Source organism: Papilio polytes, unplaced genomic scaffold (genome assembly GCF_000836215.1).
Source record: "Papilio polytes unplaced genomic scaffold, Ppol_1.0 DF824225.1, whole genome shotgun sequence".
In the NCBI taxonomy this organism is placed as follows: domain Eukaryota; kingdom Metazoa; phylum Arthropoda; class Insecta; order Lepidoptera; family Papilionidae; genus Papilio; species Papilio polytes.
Genome location: NW_013524979.1, coordinates 193,232 through 209,630, shown reverse-complemented (window position 1 = coordinate 209,630; position 16,399 = coordinate 193,232). Strand labels below are relative to the sequence as shown.

The 16,399-nt window shown below is 32.5% G+C and overlaps 1 protein-coding gene across 2 annotated transcripts in view; it reads right to left on the bottom strand.

Annotated features, from left to right (window-relative positions):
* Positions 1-8,730, bottom strand: part of LOC106110567 (multiple C2 and transmembrane domain-containing protein 1-like) — a 32,258-nt gene extending 23,528 nt beyond the window's left edge. For both annotated transcript variants that reach the window (XM_013292435.1, XM_013292436.1), the window contains exon 1: positions 8,618-8,730. The gene's annotated coding sequence lies outside the window, so the exon portion shown is untranslated. The remainder of the gene's footprint in view (positions 1-8,617) is intronic.
* Positions 8,731-16,399: the final 7,669 nt, after the last annotated feature.

Below are 16,399 nucleotides of genomic sequence, written 5' to 3'. Positions count from 1 at the left end.
AACGAAATATTTACTGTTGTTAGTGTTGGAGTGATGCCAGTAATGTCAAGGTTGACTGCGTGAGCGAAATTCAAAGAAAAAATATGTTTACCAACTGTCATGTTTGAAATTGAGTTGTTGGTTTACATTTATTATTAAAACTTAATTAAGAACTTTTAAATTTGTCACAATATTTAAGACAAGGTATTCCTGTTATTTGATTGTTTTTTTATACAACCGAAACATATTTACAAAATATAATGTAATCTTTGGTTGTGTATTTTGATTTAGAGCGGGCCCACACCTTTGACTAATTCGCAATACTGTTGAGCGATTGTCCATAGTTTCGCAGTTCAACTGTTTAGTTGCCCAACTAAAATCGAGTAGTGTAACCTCCATATAAGCTCATAGAAATCAAAGCGAGACAACAGTTGTGCTATTGTTTAGTCAAATTTGTGCGCGCTCTTAGAAACCGTAAGATACTTAGCCAGTTAACGCAAGTCTGCCAGCGTCTGGTATATCTGTTCTAGCATTTATTATCTTTCATCCATAACTAGCTGTTCCCGTGCGGCTTCACCCGCATGAAATTATAAAAAACTTTATTTTATTGCTTACATTCGTCAAATTATCAATTACAAATATCAAAATGACATGACAACCTTGCTTCCTTGATGTTGATGGCATCAACGTATGGTCTCTTTCCCAAATTAGAGTGTTTATCAAAAATATTTACCCCCTAAACTTAATGCCGTTAAAATATATAGCCTAAACCGTGACGCAAGTGTAGGGCTTTTTATTAAAAAAAAGAGATATTCAAAAATATGTTGTAATTGCTGACATCTTAGGCAATAAAGAAGTGTGTGTTTACGCTTTATTATAATAGTATAGAAGTATAGATATTTTACTGGAACTATTAACGTATTTTAATCATACATATTGTTCTATGCAGATAGTTGTGGTCACGCAATCCTGCTATTAGGATGAGTAATGTGTAGGTATTTAAAAATAAATGTTTTGAAGTTTATTCGAAAGCTGGTTTTTAGCGACATAGTACGCGCATAATTAAATTAAATGTTATGAGCCTACGTTACACAATAATGTAGTTTTTTAATGGAAATAGATTTTTAATGTCGGTATAATAGTTTTCGAGTTACCTATCTATTTCTTGTTTATGGCTCTCCCACAGCGGATTGGGCCAGTGTCAAGTGTTTAATTTTCGAGTTTATTCGTTACAAAACATACAGATGTATTGAGTACCTCCTTCTTTTGGGAAGTCGGTCAATAAAAATACAAATAATTCCTTTTGATAATATTAGTGTAAATGTTAAGTTAAATTTACTATTAGGCTTTATTGGAAAGGACTCATGTACTTGAACTTATTAAGCATTAAAGTGTAGTCACAAAAAGCTTTCATAGATAAGCGGTTTATATAGTTTTTGTCGCTAAAAAACTGTTTTTAAATTAATAATGGGCAGGTTTTCAAGCTGTATCCTTTAAAACCTTACACTTAAGACAATTAATACAATCAATTCTATAGAAAGTTGAAACTAGAATTACATCTTCGTGAAACTTAATAAAATCATATTAATATTATAAATGTGAAAGTGTGGATGGATGGATGTTTGTTAGAGTTTGTAGTCTAAACGGCTGAACAGATCTAGATGTAAATTGGCATAGATGTAGAGGATAGTCTGGAAGAACACATATGCTGCTTTCTTTTGTTTTTATTAATATCACGCGGACGGAGCCGCGGGCGGAAGCTAGTGTTGCTATAAAAAACTGGCTTAATTTCACAGATAATGTAGTTTTGAATCTACAGAATGACACTTTCACTACTATCAAATGAAAAATTGTTCTAATTACAAACGTTTTAGGAACATCGCGTGCGGACGGCTGAAATATTTACCCTTCCCTAACGTTTAGAACGTATTCTGTATTGTTCATTGTTATATGAAGTTCTACGTTTGAATTTTCTTTTGTTTCTCGGCCGTTTACCTCAATTTTTACACTTTAATGTAGGTTAAGAGCCGGCGCACACCTTTGACGAAACTATCCCAGAACCGTTGTGCGATTGTCGATTGTTTGGCAGCAAATTCAACTTTAGTTGTACAACTAAAAATCGAGAAGTATGCACACCTTCGTATTAGCTCATAGGAATCAAAGCGCGACTAAACAGTTGTGCGATAGTTTAGACAAACGTGTGTGCACGCCCTAAATTACAAAATGGCGGATAATATAAATAATATAATGTATTATAAAGGAAATTTTGAACTGTTTGTCTTTAAAAAAAAATAATCATATAGCTAATTTTATAAAGAAGCTAATAAATGAAAACTTTTTTTTTTACCTTAAAGCCTTTTGTGTATGTATATCGTATTATAAATAAGGTAACACACACAACATTAGTAAGGTTACTTCAGGAACAAATTGCTCTCATTAGGTGCTATTTGTACGTCATTGAGTAAACGTCAAAATGGCTTTGTAAGTCTCAAGGTCATTTAAAGGTCGTCGAAGTCAAACAAAGAAGACATAAAGTGACTGTGAAATAAAGTGCATATTGATTGTAATAAATTGGAAACAAAGGAAATGGTAGTTAAATGTAGTTTTAAACTATAATACCGTATAAACAGTAGAAAACTTTTGATGAGATATGTTTGGAAGACGTAAACAAAGTAATAAAAATGTATTACGTACAAAAACATTACGATTTTCCTTGTTTGTCTGTTTAATCAATAACTGCTACGAACTAAGGGATAGCTGAGTTAGTAGACAAACATAATTGAATATGTTTTTTTTTTGATCAAAGAAAAGCTTACTATTACGGGTAAAATCGAGGGGAAGAGGCCCAAATGACGCCGCCCTATGCGCTGGTTGGTGTGGTGTGTGGTGGTCGACGTGTATGGCGAAAACGTCGGAGAGAATCGCACAGAGTGGGGAAACCCTTCGAGAGATTGTTAAGGAGACTGGTCGCGACCCTCAGGAATGAGGAAACCATCCGGAGGGAGAGAGAAAACAAGCCCCCTACTGGCTTTTGGATCTGACAGTTTTAACTGAAGAGTTGTACTGTTCAGTTAAAAACGTTTTTGTTAAGAAAATGATCATCACAATTGTAATAAATCTGTCGTTTTTTACTGCAACGAAACCTATAAAATGAGGGGCAGTCGAGTTTAAGTAACCATGTCTTAGAATACACCTGTCTAGACAGTCGATTGTTCTCCTTTGTTACTAAACTTGTAAAGAAAAGGGACAGTACATTCGTAACTACCAGCTTATACCCTGGTACATACGTTTTGTGATTTCTTTATGAAACATCGATTGTAAGCATAAGAGTTGCAATTAAAAGTTAAAACGGCCGAATACTGAAAACATATTTAAACTCGTAGCGTCACAAATGATAAGACCACTGAACCTCAAATTTCAGACATTTTGACGTTTTTCAGGTGTGCTAACGCAGTGTTTAAAAGCACGTGGACACCTTTGACTAAACTATCGCACAACCGTTTAGTGTCGCTTTGATTCCTATCAATTTATATGGAGGTGCGCGTACTTCTCGATAGTTTTACTTGTGCAAAACAGTTGAATTGGCCGCAAAACAATCGAGAATCGCACACTTAATTTCTATAACTGCCAAAGTCAATATACAATCCTTGAGATCGATTCGAATATGAATTAACAACTTTGTTGCAATGTAGAATAATAATTATCTCATTGCAAGTCATTAAGTATGCCATTATGATCTATAACGAGGAGTAATGTATGGTTTTATAAAAATAGATACGTAATCAGAATTAATAGGAAATCCGTGTTCACCATAAAACTGATAAGGTACGCTTTTAATGTGATATGACAACACTAAAGTCAAATAAACATATTTGAATAAATAATGTTGGATTGAAACACTTATTCAACACTTTAGAAGCAATGATTTTAGAAAAAAAAGCAAAATCGTTCTTTTAGGGCCGTATATGCGGTAACAAACAAAAAAATCAGTAGAATTGATAACCTATTCTTGAGAAACCGGTTAAATATGTTGCCGTTTATGACTGTGGAGATACACAGGTAGAGGTAGAACTAGAAAGAAATAGATGGATTGAAAGGTGACATGACTAAGTAGGGAGAAGTGATGGGTGATGACGTATGATAGTCTCTTGCAGGACTAAAACCCGTTGCGACACTACATGAGGATAAGGTTGGGAAGATGATGTTGGTGTTTATGTTTCTCTCTTGGTAACAAAGACTACAATGTTTTAAAGCAAGTGTTTCGGCAATGGAATTGTACGAAGATTAAAGACATTCTTTACAGTACGCATCCTTTTGAATTACCATTTTGTCACGCAAAGCTTAGTAGCGGTGATATGGTTTCACTTGGTATTACAGAGTTTACAAGAAATGTACAACAGTACATACAGGCAACAGCCTGGGTGGCAAAGAATATACGTCGCATTTTTTCTGTCATATCCATACCCTTCCCATTGATGTTCCGTTTGTTACATACCTTGTTAATGTGTATCTCGATTTTAATATTTACGATAGAGTTTAAAAAAAACATTTAGATTGTCATTTAAAGAAAAGATATCAAAACTGTACGCTCATTTCCGAGGCAATTTCAACTGCGTAGTTCAGTATTCAGATAACAAAGAGTAAAGTTATTAAATTATTCCGCAGTATTTTGAGATAAGTTCGAAATTTCAATTGGATCTGAGCATTGTTTGAATAATTCATTGAAAGAATTACGTAAATTGTATCGTTTTATTCCATCTTACAAATTGTTGTTATTCTTTTGTTTTGTTAGTAGTTTTAACCAGCGACTTTACGAGTAAAAGCGTGGAATTAAAACAAAAGAGTATCATACTATCTATCTACGAGTATATCTATGCTAAATTTCATCAATATTCGCTCAGATTAGGTTACCTACTCTAACAAATATCCATCCGTCCATTTAAACTTTCGCATTTATAATAATAGTAAGATAACAAGGCACACAATTTCTTTTTAGTCTTTTGAATCCGTAAATTCTAGTTACAAAAACCCCAGTATGTTAGATTTAAATTGAAAAAAAATAGGACACTCTGAATAAATAGGTGTCCTAGTTAGATCTTTGTAGAGACGAAACGCAAGGCGGATATACGAAATGTAAAGCCTTCTCGAAGGCTTTTGAAGCGTTATTACATTCTACAAGACATGCTATATTCTTATTGCTATATGCTTAGTTGGTAAAGTATATGTCTCATATTCTTTCTGTCATGTCCATACCCTTCCTGTTCCCGTTTATTATATAGTCTATATTACTCATTGGTAATTTAGCCTCGTGTCGACTAAAGATTTTTTTCAATCCGTCCCATAGTTTTTGAATTTACCTGTTACATACAAAAATAAAAAAAAACCTAATAAAGATAATGTAATGAATTAAGAATACAAATGTATCAAAACCTCCTTTAAAATAGAGCCAATGTAACTGGGAAAATGTTCTTTTAAATAATATTCAATTGAAAATTCGCTTACAATTCGACCCACTTTGCAAACGTTACGTAACCGGTTGGAATTGCGAACTTGAACGACAACTCATTTCGCAAATTGTTGGATATAGTCGATGTTAATGACAATTTAATTTTACTCTTACTAATATTATAAATGCGAAAGTTTGTATGTTTGGTTGTTACAATGTATCTCCAGGACATTAAGATAATTGATATCTTAATTTTTATTTAACTATATTATCTATACTCATATTATAAAGAAGAAAGATTTGTATTTTTGTATGTATTGAAATAACTCAAAAACTATTGAGCCTATTTCAAAAATTCTTTCACATTAAAAAGCTACGTTATCATTGTGTAACATAGGCTGTATTTTAATCATTTTTTTAATTACTCGCGAGAAAGTCGCGGCCGAAAAATAGCATATAAAAATACGAAAGTGTGATGGATGTTTATTAGAGACGCCTAAACGACTGAACACTCGATGAAATTCGCCATTAATGAGTGTAGTCTGGAAAAAAAAGGCTACGTAATTTTGTTTTTTAATTCCACGGCAGTCGCGGGCAGAAGCCAGTTATAAAGAGAAAAAAAATTTGGCCAATTATTTTTATGCAGAAGGTAAAAATTTAGTGAAATATTCTTTTAGTAAAAGTTCTACAGTTAATCTAGAGTTGCTGTACTGCAGCTATAATTTAACTGTAGTTGAAATCTTGTAAGATTTCGGGTTGAAACTTGAAACTTTCTTTAAAACTCCCTAATGGAAAATACTACGTACCAAGTAGTACAGTACAAAATAAATTTGAAGTTATTTTTAAACATACAAATTGACTAGCTTTACCTCGCTACTCTAATCGCGTGGAGAAAAAAAAGAAAACAAAAGAAAGAAGCTTATGTGCTCTTCCAGTCTATCCCTACATCTGTGCCAAATTTCATCACGATCCGTTCAGCAGTTGAGGCTACAAACTCTTACAAACTACTATTGTGAGAAACCTGTGAATGAACTTCCATTAAGATTTATGTGTGTATGAAGAGAGAATGACTAAGCATTATAGACATTGGAAATAACACTAAAGGATGTCCTAGACGAAATTGTATGGTTTATTATCGTAGCTTAATTCATTTGTTTTCTATACGTTAAAACGACCTTTAAAGATTATTACAAGACATAAATTACTATCAAAAGAAATGTAATTAATAAGGTGCTTTCAACAAATAGGTATTTTTAAATCTATTAGTACTAACGTAAAATGTTTCACCAACTTCCAGTTCTTATGTCACTCTGTCGAAATTGTGGCAACCCTAAATAAAACCATAAATTGTAGGGTTGTCACAAATTTTCATCCTCATCGTGATTACAGTCACTTCTTAAAAGAAAGTATTCTAAACAGTGAAATACAGACAAAACAGTAACATCAAGTTCACAAAACTTTGCAAATATCTGGCAACCATAGACAGTACATTTTATGGGGTTAAGTCAGAGGGCAAGGAAGGTTACAGCAACAATAAAATTTCACGTAATCATCTGAGTACAACAGATTAACTAAAAAGTACCTTTTTATATTCTTTTTACGGCCCGTACGTTGTCTGGACGTTCACTTTTATTATCCACGTATTTAACTTATCAAAATATATGAACGTACTAATTTTAGCATTTGTTACTAACGAAATTGACTTAGTAGCTTTCCAAATAGTATTAAATAACATGCGACATTAAAAAAGGACAAATTTTGCTTAAAATCATAATATGTCATCACAAATAATGTTTAAATATTATGGTTGCTATTGAGAGCATATTAATAGTCTAACCTACTCCAAGGTACAATTTCTCAAGTCCCAAGATTCCTGTTCATTTATCAATGTCTTTGGCAAGCCTTGCTCAAGCCGTTGTTGACGTCAACTGAGGTTAAAATGCGCTGTTAAATTATGCAAACTAATTTATAGTAAAGACTTAATTTCAAACTAGATATAGCCTTACAACTGCTATATAAATCCCTCTTATTATTACTATGTAACTGATATCAAAAATTATGTTGCCACACGAAAGTTAATTTTTCCCTGAGTAACACAAGCTAGCTAAGAAAAGTCGCCGGCTAAAGCTAGTCTACAATAAGAAAGTGTTCAAGTGTTCGGTGACCACATATGTAAGTAATTAAATTTGGAAAAACACACATATGATGGTGACTACATATGTACGTTATTAAATTTTGAAAAAATACAAAACATATAAATGTAAGGGATTTATTGGTAATTGACGTCATTTATTTACTTTGAGTTTTCCGTGAAATTTAAATTGAAAGGTACTTAATTATGAACCCTCATAGAAATGGCAAAGAATGTAATTTTTAGGATATAATAGGGTTATTTATAACTCTGTAAAGAATGAATATAGTACAAAACAGTACTCCTCGCAACGTACAGTGATAGACAGCCAAATTTCCATTTGGCGCGATCCTAGCACACCACCTTCATTCTTTTACATTCATACATTCCATACATGAATCTCGGTTTCTAATACTCTTATACGCACTTTAGTATATAACTATAAAGTTAATCTCAGAGAGAATACATCTCAATCTACAGGGATCACTTACTTGATGAGTTTCAGTTTGTTTTGTAACTTTCAAAGCAAGTATTTCGTTCTCTAACTCGAGGGAAATTTCGTATGCGATACATGTTCATATTCGTGTCTAGAATAAGGGAATTTCTGATACTAACACGTAACTTGCAACATCATTTACATTCAATGTATCTTTATAAATATTTACAACGTTATACCATTAGAATTTTCGACACTGAATTTTAAGAGAATTCAGCATTACTTTTAGATGGTTGCAAAAGGTTTGAATTATTATTTACATCTACGTTAAGACAACAAAATTGTATTTATTGTTTCGATTTTGTTTTTTTTGCCTTTATAAGAGAGAATAGTTTTTACATATTTTGTTAGAATCTTTATAGCTTCAAACGGAACATATGGGTTGGTAAATTATTTTGAAAAACAATATGTTTGCATTAATATATCATCGATTACATAGCTAACCATTATAACTTATATTATATATATAACAGATAGCTTTAGTATATAATTTAGAAAGCGCAACTATAAAAGCAAGTATTAAATAACTACACATTTTCACAATACACTATATTCGCAAAATTACACGCAATATCCCAGAAGCCTCGTACTTCACAGATAAAACAAAAGACCGTGTCTCCGGCACGCAATCAAAATACAACGCGGAAAACAAAACACACCACACACAACCTTCTCGCACGGCGCTGCGAGCGATACTGAATTTTGATCTTTGTTACAGCCTGGAACTAGGGTTCAAATAAATGTAGGTTATACGAGTTCAATAGATTGGACAAAGGTTACATTTCCTATTATCATTTGAACCTTTTTGTGATTGATTCCTTGTGTAAATCTTAGATGGTTTATCGAATTTTGCTATTAAATTTTCACCTACATCAACTTAACTTTTTAATAAGTTAATGTAGATGGCATCATAGTTAACTTGTGTTTTAAAATAGATTGGTTAATTTGTTATTTGTTTCTTTGACACAACATTAAAAACATATTTTTTCTACTTCAAACATAAAATCTAAATAGTTATTAATAAACAAAGTAGAATAGATAATATTTTAATGCAGTTTCTAATATTTGTTTTAAAACATGGAAAACCAAATTCCGAAGCTTTTTATTACAAAACTTTGAAAATCACTTTCGTTTTGTTTTAAACATTTAATTAAATCTACAGGAAAGTAAATAAATGTAAAGTTCTAACGAGTTTTCTTAAAGTTCAGCAAAGGACTTATTCTGTAATTACGTCGACTTTCGTCTTGACAAGTTGCTAGTTTTGAATTGTGCTATAAATACAGATTATTAACTGATTTCAAAAAGGAGGAGGTTCGATCGGTTTTTGTTTTATGTACATCGATTACTCTAATATTAATGGGATATTATACGTGATTATTATTTGGTTTCATGCGGAATAGCTGCCATTTAGTTTGACTATTATCAAAATTAAAAACTACCCAGTAGTTATTTAGTTTTTCTTATAACGGGTACTAAAGGTAGAAATATTTTGTCTTGAAGTCGGCCTATGTTTTTTTTAACTTTTAATTTATTTCCCTGTTACGCTAACAACACATAGGCCTAAAATTGGTAGCTTAAAAACCTGGGTAACATTACACTTTGTTCATTTGTCCTTTTGAATGTTAAGAATGTTAATCTATGTTAGATCACGTCCGTTTTCCACTTCTTACATTAGTATACAGACGTGCAAGTCAACTGATATTTTAATAATCTTTAATAAACATAGTAAAGGATGTATAAAAAATATTCCTGCCTTCCCAAATCCACTAACGTCTTTTTTCCTAAATTTGAGTTGATTAACAAAATACAGCATTGCAGTATAAGTAATAAGATCCAAATTTCATTAAATCATAAATCAGAAAAGTTTCGGGCATTCAACATTCATGTCCTCGCTCACATTTATGAGTATTCGTATAGAGTAATATGAGCAATATTAAGTGTGGGATTCCACTGTCGAATTTTACGAAAAACTAGCCGCACCTCAGCATAGCCTGGGTGACAAAAGTTTCATATCTCTTCTGTCTATACCCAACGGCGGATCCAGAGGAGGGGTCACAGGGGTCATGGCCCCCCCTGAGAAGGTTGGTCAAGAGGTTAACAAAATATACTTGTATATTTTACATATTATTTCAAGCTATTAACTTGACCACGACTATGTGACCCCCCCTTAACGCCAAAGCTGCATCCGCCCTTGTCTATACCCTTCCCGTTGCCCTATGTCCTATAGGTAGGTTGCTAATAGCGAAATAATGTTCGAAATCGGTTCAGTAGTTTTGTAGAATATTCAAAACAAACAATAAAATAATTTATAATATTTGTATAGATTTCTAGAACAGATATTGTCATCAATCTCAGTTTATTTGTCTAAATATTATAACACTATTGCCCGCGACTTCTTCTAAATGGAATTAAAAAAAGAACTAAATAAGCGCAGCCTATCTGTTAAAAGCACGTGTAAAGTTTTTGTGTAAAAATATGTCACCTTCGACCTAAGCTCGAGAATAACTTAATCATGTCTAAATTTAGTTCGACCTTAAATATGTCGATACAAGGGCTTATCTATCGTCTTCTAAAGAATCACTTAAAAAGCAATTTGAGTCATTCTTGTTCATATAAAATCAATTACGCTAACAACAAGGATACGGAAATTAATCTTTTACTTTGGAGTAGAATGACACAAACTTAATTTTAATATTCTATTTTTCATACAAAATAAATATTTTCTATAAATAATACTGATACAAATATATTTGTATAGGTCTTGAACAATGGAAATCAAAAAACTAATTGCAATGAAATACAAAACGCGTAAATTCGTAGAGTGTGCTACGTTTTTCGTAGCAACCGTAGACATTATGTAGAACTTTCACTATATTACAATGAAAAATGGTGTACTCATTTGGACATTTTTGCTTTTAATAAAAGTGCTCTGAGATAGTTCATAGTACTTATATAAATATAGAATAAGGGAACTCATTGCATTTTTCATTTAACATTATGAAAAAAAATTCTCTTAAATTATTAAGATATAAAAGAAAAAATTAAATTATGTCTGCCGCACACGTTCAGTTTTAACTGAACGGTCCATGTTAAGTTAAGTTATACGTGTAGAGGCAAAACTAAGACTTTTACACATTAATAGAAAGTTAAAATACTGCCTATACACATAACTTTAACTGTTCTATTAAAACTTAACATCCATAGCGTGTTTTACTTTTAACAAAAACAAAATAAAGATATTCTTGTTACTTACAAATATCAGCTAAATCATTAAAAACACCAAACACATCCATCGTAATAGACTTGTATTAAAAACAACATTAACACTGTGTTTTCACAAGCATAAAAAAAATAATTAAGAAAAAATCACAGCAATCCCAAAAATAATTAAATTGATAACAGAAACAAATCTGTTCCCAACAGACACACACTGTTGTGGTAAAATCTCTAATGATAACGGCCTTCATACTAAGAATGACCATAATTGTAAGTGGGGGCAAATTAAATAATATCTCGTGCAATATAAAACTGAGATCATGTTCTACTATTAAACTAAGAGTATGACTGAACTCAGAGACTTTAATTAAACGCTAAGGGAGTCCGTTAGTGTGGATTATTCATACGGAAGAATACGTTGTGATATTTAATGGTATCTTTCTATATTATTATTGTTAATGTATGTACTCGTATAAATTTGATAGAGAAATTGTTAGTTACTAAATCCATAATAATATGATGAAGAGAAATGATTTGAATTTTTATATAGTATAGATATACTATAATATAATAAAGCGTCAACACACACTACTTTGTGGCGTAAGATGTCAGCAATCACAGGATATTTTTAAATTATTCTATCTTTAATAAAAAAGCCCTTAACTAACGTTACGCTTTAGGCTATATATTTTCACGCTATTTTACTTAGGGTAAAATAAAATGGATAAAAAACCTAATGTGGGAAAGTGATTATAAACTACATGCTGTCATTTTGACATTTAGAATTGATTATCTGATAAATGTAAACAATAAAATAAAATTTTCATAGTTTCATATGGATGAAGTCGCATGGGAACAGCTAGTTAAAAATTACTGACAAGCACTGGTCCAAATACATCAACACTTGCACTGATACATAGTTACATTATCCTATTCCGTGTGGCCGAAGTCACTGGTAAAAGCTAGTAAATTACTTTATGACACAATGTTCTTTGTATTTCGTAGGTATTAGATTCATTAAAACAATTAAAGTTGATTTATTCCTTGAACTTGAGGCTAGTTGACAATTTTAATTACGTCATAACATAATAGATTGACATTGACAAGTTCAAGTTCGTCTTTAATAACCTGTTAGATATGATTAATGAATTGTCTGCTAGTATAGACCGGCAAAGGTGTCTGACCCGGCATAAGTCAAAATCATAAGAGACTATTTGCGCCCCCTGTCTATGTAAAAAATTATCACATTGAGCTCTCAACTTTCTTGTAAGAATTTTGATAGACCTGACCGCGATAGTAGCGGCTTCTCACCAGGCCAGATATCCATGTCTGACTATATTTTAGTTTTTTATTTAAAATGTTATTATTGGTATGTTATTAGTATGTGGGCTATTAAAAAAATAAAAAACGACTCTTAACAGGATTCTCAATATCTGCCATCTTTATAAAGGTTTTCGAATTTTCGAGATTATGCAAAACGCCAGCAAGAAGACGCAATTGAGTATGTCAGAGATGTCAAGAGAGGGCGCTGTTTGAAATGTTTTTGTGACACTAACAGATGGCGCTGCAAAAACAAAATCTATTAGAATTCGAAAAAAAAAAAATAATTTAGCGAATCTGCTATTGTAGTAATTTTTATATCAATCAAATTCACATGAATACTTTAGGCATAGGCTTTAAAGGCATTAAAACATCAATAAGTCCGCGCCGTAATTCGTTGTTTCTGCCTATCCCTCTGGGTCATGTGTTAGTTACTATATTTCTCTTATATTACATCCCACAGAGATACAAGTTATAAACAAAATGGAGAAGTTATGTTACTTTAAATGTGCACAACGGGAAGTCGCACTTTTCATTAACATATTGATCTCCCTCGCTCAAGCAACCGTACACCCTGTTTATACTTGCGAAGGGTTCGCCGTGGAGTAACGCTATACATTCGAAAAATATGTAGAGGAAGCAGAGTTGACACATCTTTCTCATGATCCTCACTAACGTTATCCATTATTAAGTCCTCATGTCAATTAATTGTATTTAAATGAATTGCCAATAGGTGTCACTAAATCATATTTTTGTTTTTAGTTCATTTTATAACACAAGATGGAGCTTATTACAATTTTGTTTTCTCGTTAATACAAAGACGTAAGATGGCGTACTAAACTTGACAACTAATATAATTACCTTTGAAAGAAGTTACCTTTTTTTTAAATGTCTTTAGGTAGCGCACAACTATCTGCTTATATGTCTACCTTATAAATACGAGTTGTGTTTACCGGATTATATTCTAGACTCGCCTTTCTTAATCCGATGCCGTGGTGAATGCGCTGGCGTGCTGTGCTCCGAGCTGTGATCGGCGTACTCAGTACCGCTACTGTCAGGCCCCGGCGCTATAGAGAAGGCCGTTCCGGCCGGACATCGCTCGCGGCTGCGACTCCGCTGCCAGCGACTCTAGAGGATAGACCAAGATTTGGATATTTGAGACAGATTATAAAAAAACACCTTCGCATCATGTTTCACACAAAGTAGATGTTCAATTTTTTAACAAAAGAAAATAGATTGAAGAAAATTTTATAATACAGGTTGTTTATAGCAACGCAATCGGCGTAACTCACTTGTTAGCTTAGAGTTTTCTTTAGGGAATCATTTGAATTACCTTCAGAAACTAACTGTAATTTTAAATTATGACTTGTATAGAAACATATTTTTATCTTGCTTTTTGTAGTAATGAAACAATGGACATGCCACGTCTAATAATTTAGTAGTACTTCACGATGTAGCACAATTTAACTGTTACTAATGTATATTTTATCGAACCATAACAGTATGAATAAATAACTATTGCAATTTAGTAGCACATGTTACGCAAACAAGGCTAAGCCGTTATTAACACATTTGTGTAACTAATAAAATCCCTACAGTCGGTACCATTTTAATTGTATGTTTAAGGTCTTATGTAGGTTTCTTATGTTTATGTTGCGTACTTAGATGCCATTTTTATATAAAATATTCGCAAATGTTTGTTAATCATACTAGTTAATATTATAAATGCGAAAGTTTAGATGGATGGATGTTTGTTAGAATTTGTACCCTAAACTACTGAACGGATCTGGATGAAATTTCGCATAGATGTATAGCATAGTCTGGATAACATATAGGCTACTGTTAGTTTTTTTTAATACCACGCGCACGGAGTCGCAGACGCAAGCTAGTTTACTAATTATTATTGCACTATTTCAATTAAGATCTAAGCTTGCGCTAGAATACGGTTTACAATAGCGAACTGCGGGATTCGAACAGTCGATCTCATGATCTAAATACCCTTAATCATTAGGCTATTGAAGCTATAACCGTTACGATATTCTAAAAGACGTTTACCTTTAAATTGGTGAAGAAATGATGCGTGCGATGTACGACGGAGAGCGGAGTGTGATGGTGTGCGGAGCGGGCGCGGGGTGGCGCTGCACTCTGTGGTGAAGAGCATGATAGCTCCGATGCGGATTTGCTTAGCCGCCCACTCAGCGCCTCCGACCGCTCTGAAAAAACACAATTTACTCGTAAAGATACTAACGACATTCTTGATTGAGTACGGGTGGGTATATTTATAATTACCCTCACATTATGATAAAATAGAGACAGTATTAGTCAAGTGTAATGCAATTGTATTTAGCACTTAATATAAAATGTTAATACTGGGCATTAAAGCTAGATTTATGAATTAAAATAATATAGAAAACTTTGTTACAGTTTATAGCTGCTGAACGGATCTCGATGAAATTTGTCATAGATTTACAGGATAGTCTGGAAGAACATAGAGGCTACCACTTTTGTTTTTTTATTCCACGCGGGCTAAGTCAGGAGCGAAATCTAGTAAAAACACAAATAAAATAATATTGCCTGTATTAATGGGATTCAGCCTACTATTGCGTTTTTTTTTGAACAGACGACGCACAAATATACGTAGAAGATATAAATGCAATAAAGCCAGCTATACATCTACGGTTTTAACAGAAAAGTCCATCAGTACAACTAAAGGTGTACAAAGGGCTTTAGAGATTGTGTTTCCCGTAGAGGAAAACAGATGTCGTTACTTTGCGTGAACCAATATTCTGTGCACGACCCAAAAAGGTTATGTAAAATTCAAGAATGAAATCAACGAATAAGGAAAACCTTTGCCTTCAAGCTAACAACGTGTATTTAAATTTGCATAATAAAACGCAAATAGAATTTTGTGGCAAAAAATACCTTTGTAAAAAGATTCTTAGTATAATTTAGTACCTAATTTAAATTGCTTTAATAAAGAAGTCGGTCAAAAAACTATACCTTTCCACAAAATGTCCGTGACTTCTGTTAAGTGGAGTTACCAAGAAAATGTCTTTAAGACGAAAGAAATTACACGTCTTTTTTATTCTTCTTTCAATTGTTTTTTTATCATTACTAAAATTCTAAAGTGTTTCCTGCAGTTGTTTGTTTGCAAGTGGTTTTAAATCTTACTAATCTTACTAATATTATAAATGCAAAAGGTTAAATCGATGGATGGATGGATGTTTGTTAGAGTTTGTAGCCTAAACGGCCGAACGGATCTCAATGAAATTTGGCATTGATTTAGAGCACAGTCTAGAAGAACACATAGGCTACTTTTTTTTAACTCCAAGCGAACGAAGTCGCGGCCGAAAGCTAGTATTGGTATAAATTTTACAATTCCTTGTTATATTACACTGTTACATTTTCCTTTACTTTCCTTTTACATGGGAAGTACCAAAATCTTTACAAAGGTCGAAAATGACAAAGCAAACTAAAGGCTTGTTAAATCAATTTATCTGACTTTGATATTTACACAGCGTAACTTCTAATGGTCTCGGGACAGAATCAAATTACAAACTTTGAATAGAACCTTGTCGCGTTACAATTTGTTTAATAATTTTGTGTATGCGGGAGCCAACGAAGTTTTATCAAAACTAGTTTAGTCAAAGAAAAGTTATGTTTAAATTAGAATATATTAATATATATGTTAATAAAGGAATAATTAGATTTTATTATTCTTGTCTATGTTTATGATAAAGTACAGATGTCATTTAATGTTATTTTATTGCTTTTAAAAATGAATACAAGAAATGTTTGCTATATTTAAACG